The sequence below is a fragment of the Stenella coeruleoalba genome (genome assembly GCF_951394435.1).
Source record: "Stenella coeruleoalba genome assembly, chromosome: 8".
Lineage (NCBI taxonomy): Eukaryota > Metazoa > Chordata > Mammalia > Artiodactyla > Delphinidae > Stenella > Stenella coeruleoalba.
The window spans coordinates 8370166-8383855 of NC_137154.1; the positions used below are offsets into that span (position 1 = coordinate 8370166).

The window sequence follows — 13690 nt, forward strand, 5'->3', positions numbered from 1 at the left end:
AAGAAGAAGAAACAACAGGCCCCAGAACAGAGTCATTTGCCCCCATGACAGCAAACCAAGACTTAATTGCATTTTCAACCTCTCCCAGGAATGTGACCTATGAACAGATAATCTGAAATTTCCTGATCAGCACGAGTGAGGTAATCTGCATAAAGACCCCTTCCGTTCCCTTCCCCCCCAAAAGAATATGACCTGGCCTGAAACAGTTCTTTCCTTTTGCTAATAACTTCCCTACCCATCCGTCCTTCCTTCTGTAAAACCCTTCCATTTTGTACAGTTCCGCAGAGCACTTTTCTGTTTACTGGATAGGATGCTGAATCATTAAATAAAGCCAATTAAATCTTCAGATTTATTCAGTTGAATTTTTTTATTTATCAGTGCTTAGAATGAAACATGCTTAGATGCTCAGGTGGGGCCACTTTGTGACCACAAAAATGACTTGGCCTTTCTCTGAGTGACTGGGTCTTTTTTTGTGGTACGCGGGCCTCTCACTGCTGTGGCCTCTCCCGTTGCGGAGCACAGGCTCCGGACGCGCAGGCTCAGTGGCCATGGCTCACGGGCCCAGCCACTCCGCGACATGTGGGATCCTCCTGGACTGGGGCACGAACCTGTGTCCCCTGCATCGGCAGGTGGACTCTCAACCACTGTGCCACCAGGGAAGCCCGGTCCTTTTTTTTTTTTGGCCACACCACGTGGCTTGTGGGATGTTCCCTGACCAGGAATTGAACCTGGGCCCCCCCGGAATCCTAACCACTAGGCCACCAGGGAATTCCCGATTGGTGCTTCTTTACCAAAGATACAACTCTAGCCCTCTGTGAATCCTCCTGCCTCCTAGGTAAGCATTATAAAGATACCCAGTCTGAATTGCCTCTTCTTCTTGACAGCATTTAATCCAGAACTGGTCCCTACTTTCCTAATCCCTCCGCAGAACCGTGGAACAAAAACCCAGATTTAAGGAGATACACACAAGTGTGTCCCCAGGATGCACTCTCCTTACTGCTTCAAGTTAAATAAACCTGACTTTTTTTGACTATGAGTGTGTTTCTGGTGGTCTTTGGTCAAGGGCTTTGACAACCTTAACCAATTTATTTTGCTTACATTTTCTATTTTTAGATATATGAAGAATGATATATGATAAAAATCTACCTCAAGATATCAGTAAGTCTAAAGACCTCTTTTAATGACTATAAAATCCAATTCCAAGAGATAAGAAATCATTGTGTCAGAACTTGGCAGCGTTTTTTGTTAGGTTGCCTAAAATAATGGTTCATATTGCATCTTTCCCTAGATTGAATGAAATCCAATCAGTTGCAAAAGCAAGACTCAACTCTGGTTCTGCCAGTTCCCTGGCCTTGCTCTTTCCACTACAGCACCACCACGCTGCCTCACAGTGAACTTTAAATAGTTGTTAAATGAATAAAAAAGTAGATATTATTAGCTTTTACACACACACACACACACACACACACACACACACACACACACACACACACACACACACAGAAACAGAATCCGAGAGGAGTCATTTGAGATCAAAGGACTTGCAAGTCGCAGCGCGATTCGGACTGCAAAGCTTCAGCTCTTTTCCATCATGCCTGCTGCTGAGGGAGCCCTCTCTGCACCAAGCATCCGAGGGGAAACTCTGGACCATCTTAGATGGAGTTGGTACCAGTTCCCATCCCAGCTACGTAGTCCGTGCTGAGTCCTTTTTGAAGGAATTGGAATTTTAATTGCTGAGCTAGCCCCACGTGGAGGAGAGAGGGTCGAGATTTACTAGACAGGTGTGTCTGCAACTTGGGAGTTTGGCCTTGCATTATGAGATTCCTAAAACAGGGGAAGGACAGACTGGAGATAGGAGAGTTGAAAACAATGGCCTCTGTTCCAGTAATTAGCTGCTCCAGCCCATTCCCTGCATCATCCCCTGGGTTGGAGGCCCAAGCTGGGATGAAGCATTGCCTTTTTTTTTTTTAACATTAAAAAAAAAAAATTGTAGTTAACTTACAATGTTGTTAGCTTCAGGTGTACAGCAAAGTGATTCAAACTGTTTCAAATTTTATTGTTCAGTATATATTTTTTAAAATGGGTATCGTTGTTGACTTTTATATATTTATTTATTTTTAAAAATAAATTTTATTTTATTTTTGGCTGTGTTGGGTCTTCGTTGCTGCACGTGGGCTTTCTCTAGTTGCGGTGACTGGGGGCTACTCTTCGTTGCCGTGCGCGAGCTTCTCTTTGCGGTGGCTTCTCTTGTTGCTGAGCGCAGGCTGTAGGTGTGCAGGCTTCAGTAGTTGTGGCGCACAGGTTTAGTTGTTCCGCGGCATGTGGGATCTTCCCAGACCAGGGCTCGAACCCGTCTCCCCTGCGTTGGCATGTGTCACCAGGGAAGCTCCTATATATATACATTTATATACTTTTCCATGATAGGTTGTTACCAGACGTGGAATGGAAGCATTTCCTTTTGATACAGCTCTTACTGTTGGCATTGGGGGTCTTGGTGATGAGATGGGGCGGGTGGGGTGGGCTGCTGTGGGAAATGAAGCTAGATGATGAGAGGGCTGTTTGAAGGCTAAGAGGAGGGGTGTGGCTTCACTCCTAACTTCCTTGGCATTTTGTAGCTGCCTACAAAAGCCATAATAAATATATGTCCATGCTCTTTAGCTCAATAATCCTATTACCGTAGGTTACCTTAAAGTCATCTGAAAGCAGAAAAATGATAACCTAACAAAGATGTCATAGCGGCCACTGCTTGAACTATTCATTCCCTAGAACTTAGACTGTCATTCCTTGCTGAAATCTTATTCAGTTCTTGCATGTAGCCCGGGGTCCCCTTCTCTTGGTTCCTGAGTCAGTTTCAACACCTCTACTGTGTAACTCGTGCTATAATCACTTGTCAGCATCTCCCAGTCCCTCAGTTTGTGGGTTCCCAGAGGGCAGGTTTATTTCTCATGCACCTTTCTAGTTCCAGCACTGTTCCAGGAGCTATGGTGTCTACACCGCAAAGATCTTGTTCAAACAAAATGGATTTATTGGCTCATGAATTCAGGGAAGGGCTGAGTGCCTGATCATGGGGAGGGCAGGGAGACAGGCAGGATGCAAACGCCACCAGTACGATCTTTCCATCTTAGTCTCTGCCTCTTTCTGTGCATCAGCCTTATTCTCTCCTTGTTAGATGGGTTTTTTTTTTTTCCCATTTAGCAGGAGATTGCCCACCATTTCCCATCCACTAGCTTCTAGCTCAGTACATTTCAAACCTTGTTTCTCGTCCACTGCCCACATGGGCCTTGGGTGCCAGGCGCTGTAGACCACACTCCTATCACCAGATGACTTCTGGCCTCGCACTTTGGTGTCACAAAGTGACCTGAGTCAGCTTAGTGGGCAGTAGGAGAGTTTCTGGAAGCCATGCCTACTCAGGACAGCTGTCAGTGACTGTATAGGGAAGTGGCTACGAACGATACACATCTATACCAGTAAGCCCCTGCTACCGAACTACTACACCGCTACTGAACTCAACAGTTGGGAACTGCCAATGGCCATCCCTCCTCCACTTGACATGAGGGGAAGAATGGTGGAAAAGAAGGGAGAAAAAACTCAGCCAATCGAATGCAACAGGAATTTTTGGAATGAATTAATATAATAGTAAAATACTAGGAATAGCCACAACGCCCAATAATAGGAATTGGCTAATTAAATGGTGGTGTGATAACACCACAAAGAACAAATTTCCAGATTGTAACAACATGGAAGATCATTTATGGAATAATGTGAAGTGTGCAAACCCACAAACATACACAGATCTTCCTCGATTTACATCCCCATAAACCCTTCTTAAGTTTGAAACGGTGCAACTCAGATTCGGACTTGAACCCACGGTCTTTTAATTGAGATCACACAGCTGGCCTCAGGACTTAATGAAGCTCAGGTTTTTTATGTCTCATCACAGAAAGAATCCAGTGAGAGACAAAGCGATTATTAAGAAGTGGACTTATTTAGAGAGATACACATTCCATAGACGAACGCGGTCTGTCTCAAAAGGTGAGAAGGGCCTTGGGAGAAACACACTTCACAGAGTGTGGGCCATCTCAGAAGGCAAGAGGCCCCAAAATATTTATGCTGTGGTTAGTTTTTATGGGCTGGGTAATTTCATAGGCTAACGAGTGGGAGGATTATTCCAACTATTTTGGGGAAGGGGCAGAGATTTCCAGGGATTGAGACATCGCCCACTTTTTGACCTTTTATGGTTAGCCTTAGAACTGCCATGGCACTGGTGGGTGTGTCATTTAGCATATGCTAATGTATTACAATGAGCACATAATGAGGCTCAAGGTCTACTGGAAGTCGAATCTTCCTCCATCTTGGACCTAGTTGGTTCTAACCAGTTTTTGTTATGTCCTATGGCTATGTCATTCTTTTAAAGATCATGCCATGCCCCCTTCCTTCCTGTTTCAAGTTGAAAGTATTGTAAGTAGAAAATGCATTTAATACACCTAACCTACTGATCATCCTAGCCTAGCCTTTCTTAAACATTAGCCTACAGTTGGGCAAAATCGTTTAACACAAAGCCTATTTAATAATAAAATGTTGGGCTTCCCTGGTGGCTCAGTGGTTGGGAGTCCACCTGCCGATGCAGGGGACGCGGGTTCATGCCCCGGTCCGGGGGGGATCCCGCGTGCCGTGGAGCGGGCAGCGGTGGGCGGCCCACATACCGGAAAAAATAACTAACTAAATAAAATAAAATGTTGAATATCTCATGTTTTATTGACTACTGTACTGAAAGTGAAAAGCAGAATGGTTGTCTGAGTACAGAATGGTTGTTTACCCTTGTGATTATGTGGCTGACTGGGAGCTGTGGCTACCGCTGCCCAGCATCACGAGAGAGGCTGCATGTTGCTAGCCTGGGAAAGGATCAAAATTCAAAATTCAAAGTATGGTTTCTACTGAATGTATATCATTTTCTGCCCATCATAAAGTTGAAAATCATAAGTCAAACGATCGTGAGCCAGGGACCACCTGTACACTATGATTACGCTGAAGCAAAAAATTGAATAACATTGCTACAGATTGGAAGTAAACATGAGAAATGGAAATAAGTCTGTTATGATGGCAGAATTATTGGTGAAAAAATATAAACATTGAAAATAGCGATGATAGGAACTTCCCTGGTGGCGCAGTGGTTAAGAATCCACCTGCCAATGCAGGAGACACGGGTTTGAGCCCTGGTCTGGGAAGATCCCACATGCCGCGGAGCAACTGAGCCCGTGAGCCACAACTACTGAGCCCGTGTGCCTAGAGCCCATGCTCTGCAACAAGAGAAGCCACCGTAGTGAGAAGCCTGCATGCTGCAACGAAGAGCAGCCCCTGCTCGCCGCAACTAGAGAAAGCCCCCGCGCAGCAACGAACACCCAATGCAGCCATAAATAAATAATAAATAAGTTTATTTTAAAAATTGCGATGACATTTTTATATAGAAAGGTATTCATGAAATTTTAACTGACAATAGAGATTACAAAACGGTATGTAGATCGTAATCCTAATTATGTTAAAAATAACATCAGTGTGATTATATATATATATATATATGTAAGAAATTATATAACAATAAACACTAAGCTGTTATTGTTGGTTAACCCTTAATGGTTGGATTATAGCTTTTACATTTTTAAGTTTTCTGTATTGTCTGATTCTTTTTACTTTTACAATCAGAATTTAATATACAGTCATTTCTATTAAAGAAAAAAGGCTCCCGATGCAGCAGACATTAGACAAATGTCTCATAGTGCAGGAATGGCAAGTATTTGGCCCATTGGCTGTGGTAGATTGGCTTATTTCCAACTATTCCACTCCCCCCATAAGATTACAGGCCCAGCCCCGCTGCCTTGAGACTTTTTAGTGCCTCTCATTAGGCAACGAATATTTATCCATCCCACTGACTTTGGGCTTGGCAGACTTGCCTTGTCCAATGGAGTGTAAGCGGGCATGAGGTAAGCTATATCCTAGCTGAGGCCTCATGCATGCTTCTGTGACCTGCCTTGGCCTTTCCTGTTTGTGCCACCCACCATGAGAAGAGCATGCCCCAGGGAAACGCTGTTTCTTCAGCCTGGGTCCTAGAATGGGAGACACCCAAGTCCAGCTGGCCCGGTAGAGGCACAGTTGACCCACAGACCTGTGAGCAAGAAATAAATGTTTGCTTTTCTTTTTTTTTTTTTTTTTTGGCTGCACCACGCGGCATGCGGGATCACAGTTCTCCAACCAGGGATCAAACCCGAGCCCTCTGCAGTGGAAGCGAGGAGTCTTAACCACTGGACTGCCAGGGAAGTCCCCAGTGTTTGTTTTTCTAAACAACTGCATTTTGGGGTTGTTTGTTACACAGCCTTGCCACAGCAAGAAGCTGAATAACACTCCAGATCCTGCATTTTCTCCCCAATCCCCTTGTTCTTTTTTGAAAAAAATTTTATATAGCTGAGGGTGGCATTAGGGGGACAAACCCTCTTGGTTTGCCTGAATGATTGAGGGGTTTCCTAGGACATGGGACTTGCAGGTTTTTAAAAATAGCTTTATTGAGGGCTTCCCTGGTGGCGCAGTGGTTGAGAGTCCGCCTGCCGATGCAGGAGACACGGGTTCGTGCCCCGGTCTGGGAGGATCCCGCATGCCGCGGAGTGGCTGGGCCCGTGAGCCATGGCCGCTGGGCCTGTGCGTCTGGAGCTTGTGCTCCACAACGGGAGAGGCCGCAGCGGTGAAAGGCACGCGTACCGCAAAAAAAAAAAAAAAAAGCTTTATTGAGTTATAATTTACATTCCATACAATTCACTCATTTACAGTGTACAATTCAATGTTTTTTTAGTATAGTCACAGAGTTGTACAACCGTCACAACAATCTAATCTTAGAACATTTTTGTCCCTCCTAAAAGAGGCTCCAGACTCATCAGCAGTCACTAGCCATTGTCCCCACCCCCCCATCCCACAGCAACCACTAATCTGCATCCTGTCTATACATTTGCATATTTTGGACATTTCATATAAATGGAATCATACAGTATGGCCTTTTGTGGCTGATTTCTTTTAATTAGCATGTTTCCTAGGTTCATCCTTGTTGTTAACATGTATCAGTGCTCCATTTCTTTCATTGCTGGACAATATTCAGTTGTATATATAGACCACATTTTACTCATCCCTTCATCAGTAGTGGACATTTGGGTTGTTTCCACTTTTGGGCTACTGTGAATAGTGCTGCTATGAACATTTATGTACAAGTTTTTGTTTGCACATCTGTTTTCAGTTCTTTTGGGTGTATGCCTAGGAGTGGAATTGCTGAGTGATACGGTAATTCTATGTTTAACTTACTGAGGAGCTGCCAAACTGTTTCCCACAGCTGCTGCACGGTACATTCCTACCAGCAGTGTAAGAGGAATCCAATTTCTCCACATCCTTGCCAACACTTGTTATTGTCCATCTTTTATATTACAGCCATCCTAGTGGGTGCACAGTGGTATATCATAGTGGTTTTGATTTGCATTTCCCTAATGACTAATGATGTTGAACATCTTTTCATGTGCTCTTTCCCCATTTGTGTATGTTCTTTGGAAAAATGTCTATTGAAATTCTTTGCCTGTTTTAAAATTAGGTTATTACTCTTTGTATGGTTGAGTTGTAAGGGTTCATTATACAGTCTGGAACCTAGACCCTTCTCTGATATATGATTTGTAAATATTTTCTATTCTGTGGAGTGTCTTTTTACTCTCTTAATTTGCAGCACAAAAGTTTTAAATTTTGATGTAGTCCAATTTATTTTTCTTTGCTCACTTTTGCTTTTGGTGGTGTGTCTACCAGCCTCCTTGTTCGTGGCCGACATCCCGAAGCAGTTATGGCATTTTTTCCTCACTGAAACTGGATGCCACCTGCCTTGCAACTTTCCTCAACACTGCGCTATAGGCATTGTAGTGGTTAAAAGACCAAGCTCTGGAGACAAACTGTGTGGGTTCAAATCCCCACTAGTGCTACCACTTAATGGTGGTGTTTTCTTCACCTGAGGGTCACTTGCCAGGTGAGCACAATGCTGGGTGTAGGCGAGAGAAATCAAGGATGGGTATAGACCAGTAGGATAATTAATATAGCTTATCTCGTATATGCTCTTGTAATGGATTGGACTTAATGGAGGGCCTGAACAGATCTGAGAGTTCAGGATGTGGACCACACAGGAAACTCTGGTACATTACTTCACATCTTGTCAGGCACACACCTCTTTACCAGCCACTGTTGCCAGCTTCGCACAGGTACAGCCCGACTGCATTTTGCCCATACTTTGCACCTCTCACTTCTTGCTCTGGGGCTTCTCTGACCCCTCAGTGTGGGATGCTTGGAGACCCACTCAGCACTAATATATGTGCACCCTAGAAGAGGGTGGAATGAATGCCCCTGGAGCCATCGTTGACCAAAAGGGATGGGAGCTAATGAATAAGTGCTTACACATCTGTCCTTCACTTTGTTTCCCCAAAGATACCAAAAGAAGGGGTGAAGGATGCTGAACAGGTATAAACAACAGCTACCCACTTTTTCTACTAAAAAAGAATCTATAGAAGGATTCCAGGAATCTATACGTGTAACAAGCCCTATAGGTGACTCCTATGCACACTAAACAAGTTTGCAAAACACTGAATTAGGGTGTTTTCTGAAGGAATTTACATCATAAGAGGAGCAGAGATTACAGCCCTGGCACACTTGAACATTCCCTTGCATCACACAGAAAAGCACTATATGACTGTCTGTCTCCATCTCCATCTTCATGGATGTTTCCTCTTCTGACTTGGCATTCCCGTCCTCAGATGCACCAAGCATGTGTACGTGAACTTCCTTCTTAGTCTCTATGTAAGACGACTTCTGTCTTCCTAAGGAAGGCTCCAGCCCTCTTCCACAGGAGGAGGTTTTCCTTCTGGGTTCCTTCCTGCATCCTGTTGTCTGAAGAGAGCAGGGTCCTGGGCTTCAGCCGGAAGGGCACTGATGTTCGCTTCCTGCCAGCCCAGCAACTATGGGTGATGAACGGCCTCTAGGACCCAGAGCGAGGATGCCTATGGTGGAGCCACCAATTTTATTAGCTCGGCTGGAAGAGGGAAAGCTGCAGGGCCTGCTGGTTCCCTTATTAGATTTCATTCCTAGGTAAGCACATCTTTCAAAGACCCCCCCCAAATTTTCTGGAAGCAGTAAGGATAAATGTCTAGAAAAATGTTTTCCCCATTTGCATGGCTCTCTCTCTTTTCAGAACGTATTCCTTCCTGCACTGCTTGGGTCTTGGGGGCATCTTTAATCCATACCCACTTTTATTTATTTGTTTGTTTGTTTATGGCCACGCTGCACAGTCTGTGGGATCTTAGTTCCCCGACCAGGGATCGAACCCGCACCCCCTGCAGTGGAAATGCGGAGTCCCAACCACTGGACTGCCAGGGAAGTCCCAATCCATACCCACTTTCAGTGGCTGCTTGACTTACGACCCAGGGAGTAGTTTTCATTAAGTTCTTTTGATTTAGAGTCTCCCTCTGATAAAGTTGATAGTGGTGGCGTTGGGGGATTTGGTAATTCTTCCTGATTTAAACAGTACAACATGTGGCCGATCTGACTTTGGCTTATTCTAGGGCAGAGGGAAGGACTCCCCATTTCCACAATGGGGACCATGTCTCATCTATCTGGTCATGTCTTTCCCTTACTTAAAATTCATCCATGGTTCCCAGTTACTCAAGGATAAAGTCCAAAATTATTAGCCTCACTTTCAAGCCTTTTATGATCTCGTCCCTGCTGGTCTCCTGTATTATTAAGGACTCTTCAACTGCACATGATAAAAAACCAAGTGCAAACTGGGTCAAGTGAAAAAGAGCAAGTATTTGCCCATATATACGAAAAGTCCTGAGCTCCACTGGCTTCAGGCACAGCTGGATTCAGAAGTCACACCTATTTTGGGGAATGTCATTTCTCTCCATCTCCAGGCTCTGTCCTCTGTATTGGCTTCATTTTCAGGGAGAATCCACTATGTGGTGGCAGAGATGAACACATAGTGACTTCAGGTTTATAATCTGGTAGTTTATCAAGCTCAGCAGGGAGTGAATGCAACTTGTCCAGTAAATTCTAGGAAAGTTCAGAGGATGCCTATATTAGTGAGGCCAGGTCGTACACCCGTCCTTGGACCACCCTTTTGGCTTACTGTCCACTTCTGCTGCTTTGCGGGTGGGATCACCCCAAATGAACGACTTTTTTGAGAGTGATGTATGGGTATTTCCAAAGGATATTTGAGATGATATTATTTTAAGAGGAGGATGTGGCATACACCATCGCCTAACAAATAGCTGTGTTCCTCTTTTTTAAAAATTAATTAATATTTTTGGCTGCATTGGGTCTTCATTGTTGGGTCTTCGTTGCTGCGCACGGGCTTTCTCTAGTTGCGGAGAGCGGGGGCTACTCTTCGATGCGGTGCACCGGCTTCTCATTGTGGTGGCTTCTCTTGTTTCAGACCTCGGGCTCTAGGCGTGCGGGCTTCAGTAGTTGTGGCTCGCGGGCTCTAGAGCACAGGCTCAGTAGTTGTGGCGCACGGGCTTAGTTGCTTCAGGGCATGTGGGATCTTCCCGACGCAGGGCTCGAACCTGCGTCCTCTAGCAGTTGCAGGCGGATTCTCAACCACCGCGCCACCAGGGAAGTCCCAGCTGTGTTCCTCTTCTTCCTTGCTAACAGAGTCCAAATTTCTTTAGATGGTAAGGGAAGGAGAGCCCCTCACTCAGCCTCGGGATGAATCATAATTGGTTTAACCCAAGGCCTGGAATCCCATTCCTATTATAGTGATTGGTTTGTGGGTCTGCATGTGACCTGGCTCTAGCCAATAAGAATCTAAGGGGCAGGCTGCTGGAGGGCTCCTGGGAAATATTTTCCTCCCTGAGAAAATAAGTGAGGACATCAAGGAGAAGCCTCTGCCTACATTCTTTGGATATTGTCATGGGAAGATGAGAAGCTTAAAGCTTCTTGAAACCATGAAGAGAAAGTGAGATTCACAGAGAAGCCAAGGCATCAATCTGCCTTAGTTGAGAAGCTGAATTATCTAAACTTATAGTAACTTCTCTTGACTTAAAAAAAAATTGTGCTATAATACACAAAACATCAAATTCACCATTTTAACCAATTTATTTTATTTATTTGTTTTTGTTTGTTTGTTTTTATTGTATGGTATCACCCATATGTGGAATCTAAAACAAACAAACTGGTGAACACAACAAAAAAGAAACAGACTCACAGATATAGAGAACAAACCCATGGCTACCCGTGGGGAGAGGGAAGTGGGGAAGGGCAACACAGAGGCAGGGGATCGAGAGGTACAAACCATTATGTATAAAATAAGCTACAAGGTTTGTTTTCTATGTTTGTGAGTCTGTTTCTGTTTTGTAAATAAGTTCATTGGTATCATTTTTTTAGATTACACATATAAGTGATATATGCTATTTGTCTTTGTCAGACTTCCTTCACTTAGCATGATAATCTTTAGGTCCATCCATGTTGCTGCAAATGACATGATTTCATTCTTTTTTATGGCTGAGTAATATTCCATTATATATATATATCTCACATTTTCTTTATCCATTCATCTGTCGGTGGACGCTTAGGTTGCTTTCATGTCTTGGTTACTAAAGGGGAAAGGGGACAGGAGGGGTAAATTAGGAGTTTGGGATTAGCAGATACACACTACTATATATAAAATAGATTAGAAAACAAGGTTCCACTGTATAGCACAGGGAACTATATTCGATATCTTGTAATAAACTATAATGGAAAAGAATCTGAAAAAGAATATGTATATATGTGTGTGTGTGTGTGTGTGTGTGTCTGAATCACTTTGCTGTACACCAGAAACTAAGACAACATTGTAAATCAACTATACTTCAATTTAAAAAAATAGATGAAGGGAATTCCCTGGCAGTTCAGTAGTTAGGATGTAGCTCTTTCACTACCGAGGGCTCGGGTTCAATTCCTGGACGGGGACCTAAGACCCCACAACTCATATGGTGTGGCCAAAAGAAGAAAAAAGAGAAAAAGAAAGCCACAGGATATACTGTACAAGACAGGGAACACGGCCAATATTCTACAATAACTATAAATGGTGCACAACCTCTAAAAATTGTGAATCACTATACTGTACACCTGCAACCCACGCAATATGGTACATCAACTATACCTCCATTAAAAAAACAACAAAAACTGCATGCATCTTACCACGCTTCCAGTGTACTAGACATTTCTTGCTCCTCCTGTGCAATCAGAATGACTCCCTCTATAATAGATCAATATGTTCTGAGATGTCCAAATGGCCCAAGTCAAGCATTGACTCTCAGGGCCAGTGTGTTCTGTGGACAGCTGCCTGCAGCTCTAACTCTTGAACTCCACCTGTGTGTACACCTTGGTGATGTCGTGGTACCTGCCTTCTGGGGGCTGGTAGTTGGAGATCGGCGGCGTGTACTCTAGCCCCTGTCTCTCAAAGGAGAATAGACTGGGGTCCCGCTCGGTGGCTGCCTCGTGGCGTTCCGGGGATGTGAGCCGCAGCTCCTGCAGACTCCCTGCCGGGCCTCAAGCATGGACCTGACGGCGTCCTTCTCCAACTCCATGTTGTAGAGCGACCACTTCTTCAGAAGCAGAGCTCTCTGCTCGCTCTCCTCCAAGGGGAGCTGCACCGCAGGCCGGTGTCTCACTTTCCCCGGGAACTTCACAGGCGTGATAAAATCCTTAAGGGGAATTAGCTCGCGGCTGTCATCGCATCCTTTTCTTAAACGGTCTTTGGCAGCTTGGCCTTTTGTTTGGATTTTTCTTCTCCTTCTTTTGCTCCTTCTCCTTCTTCCTCCTCTTCCTCTTTCTCCTGCTTCTCCTACTCTTCCTCAGGGGCTCTGCTCTCTTGGGAACAAGTCCCCAGAAGCACAACCACGAAGCTCTCGTGGTGTCTCTCATCTGTGTCTGCCAAGCTCCCAGAAGCTGGGTCAGGGGCACAGGGGCACTCCAGCAGGGACCTTCTAACCACTTTAAAGTGTATAACTCGGTGGTATTTGGTATGTTCACCATGTATGAAACCATTACCACTATCTAGTTCCAGAATATTTTCATCACTCCAAAAGGAAATCCCAGTTCTCCTTGCCCCAGCCTCTGGCCATCCCTGTTCTATTTTCTGCATTTGCCTATTCTGAATATTTCAAATAAATAGAATCATTAGACAGTATGTGGCCTTTCGTATCTGGCTTCTTAGCATAATGTTTTCAAGGTTCATCTATGTTGCAACTTGTATCAGTACTTCATTTCTTTCTGAGGCTGAATAATATTCCACTGTATGGACATACCACATTTTATTTACCCGTTCATCAGCGATGGACATTTGGGTTGTTTCCACCTTTTGGCTATTGTGGATAATACTGCTATGAACATTCATGTACGAGTTTTCGTTTGAACACCTGTTTTCACTTTTGAGTATATGCCTAGGAGTGGAACGATATGGTACTTCTGTGTTTAACTTACTGAGGAATTGCCAAAGTGTTTTCCACAGTGGCTGCACCATTTTATACCCCCACCAGCAATGCAGAACGGTTTTAATTTCTTTGCATCCCAGCCAACACTTGGCTGTTTTCTGTATTTATGATTATAGTCATTCTAGTGGATGTGAAGTGGTATCTTATTGTGGTTTTGATTT

The 13690-nt window shown here is 44.3% G+C and overlaps 1 pseudogene across 1 annotated transcript; it reads right to left on the minus strand.

The window, feature by feature from the left end:
* Positions 1-12387: 12387 nt before the first annotated feature.
* LOC307189862 (large ribosomal subunit protein mL40-like) lies at positions 12388-12960 on the minus strand (annotated as a pseudogene). Its single transcript has one exon. The product of its transcript is annotated as a large ribosomal subunit protein mL40-like (transcript).
* Positions 12961-13690: the final 730 nt, after the last annotated feature.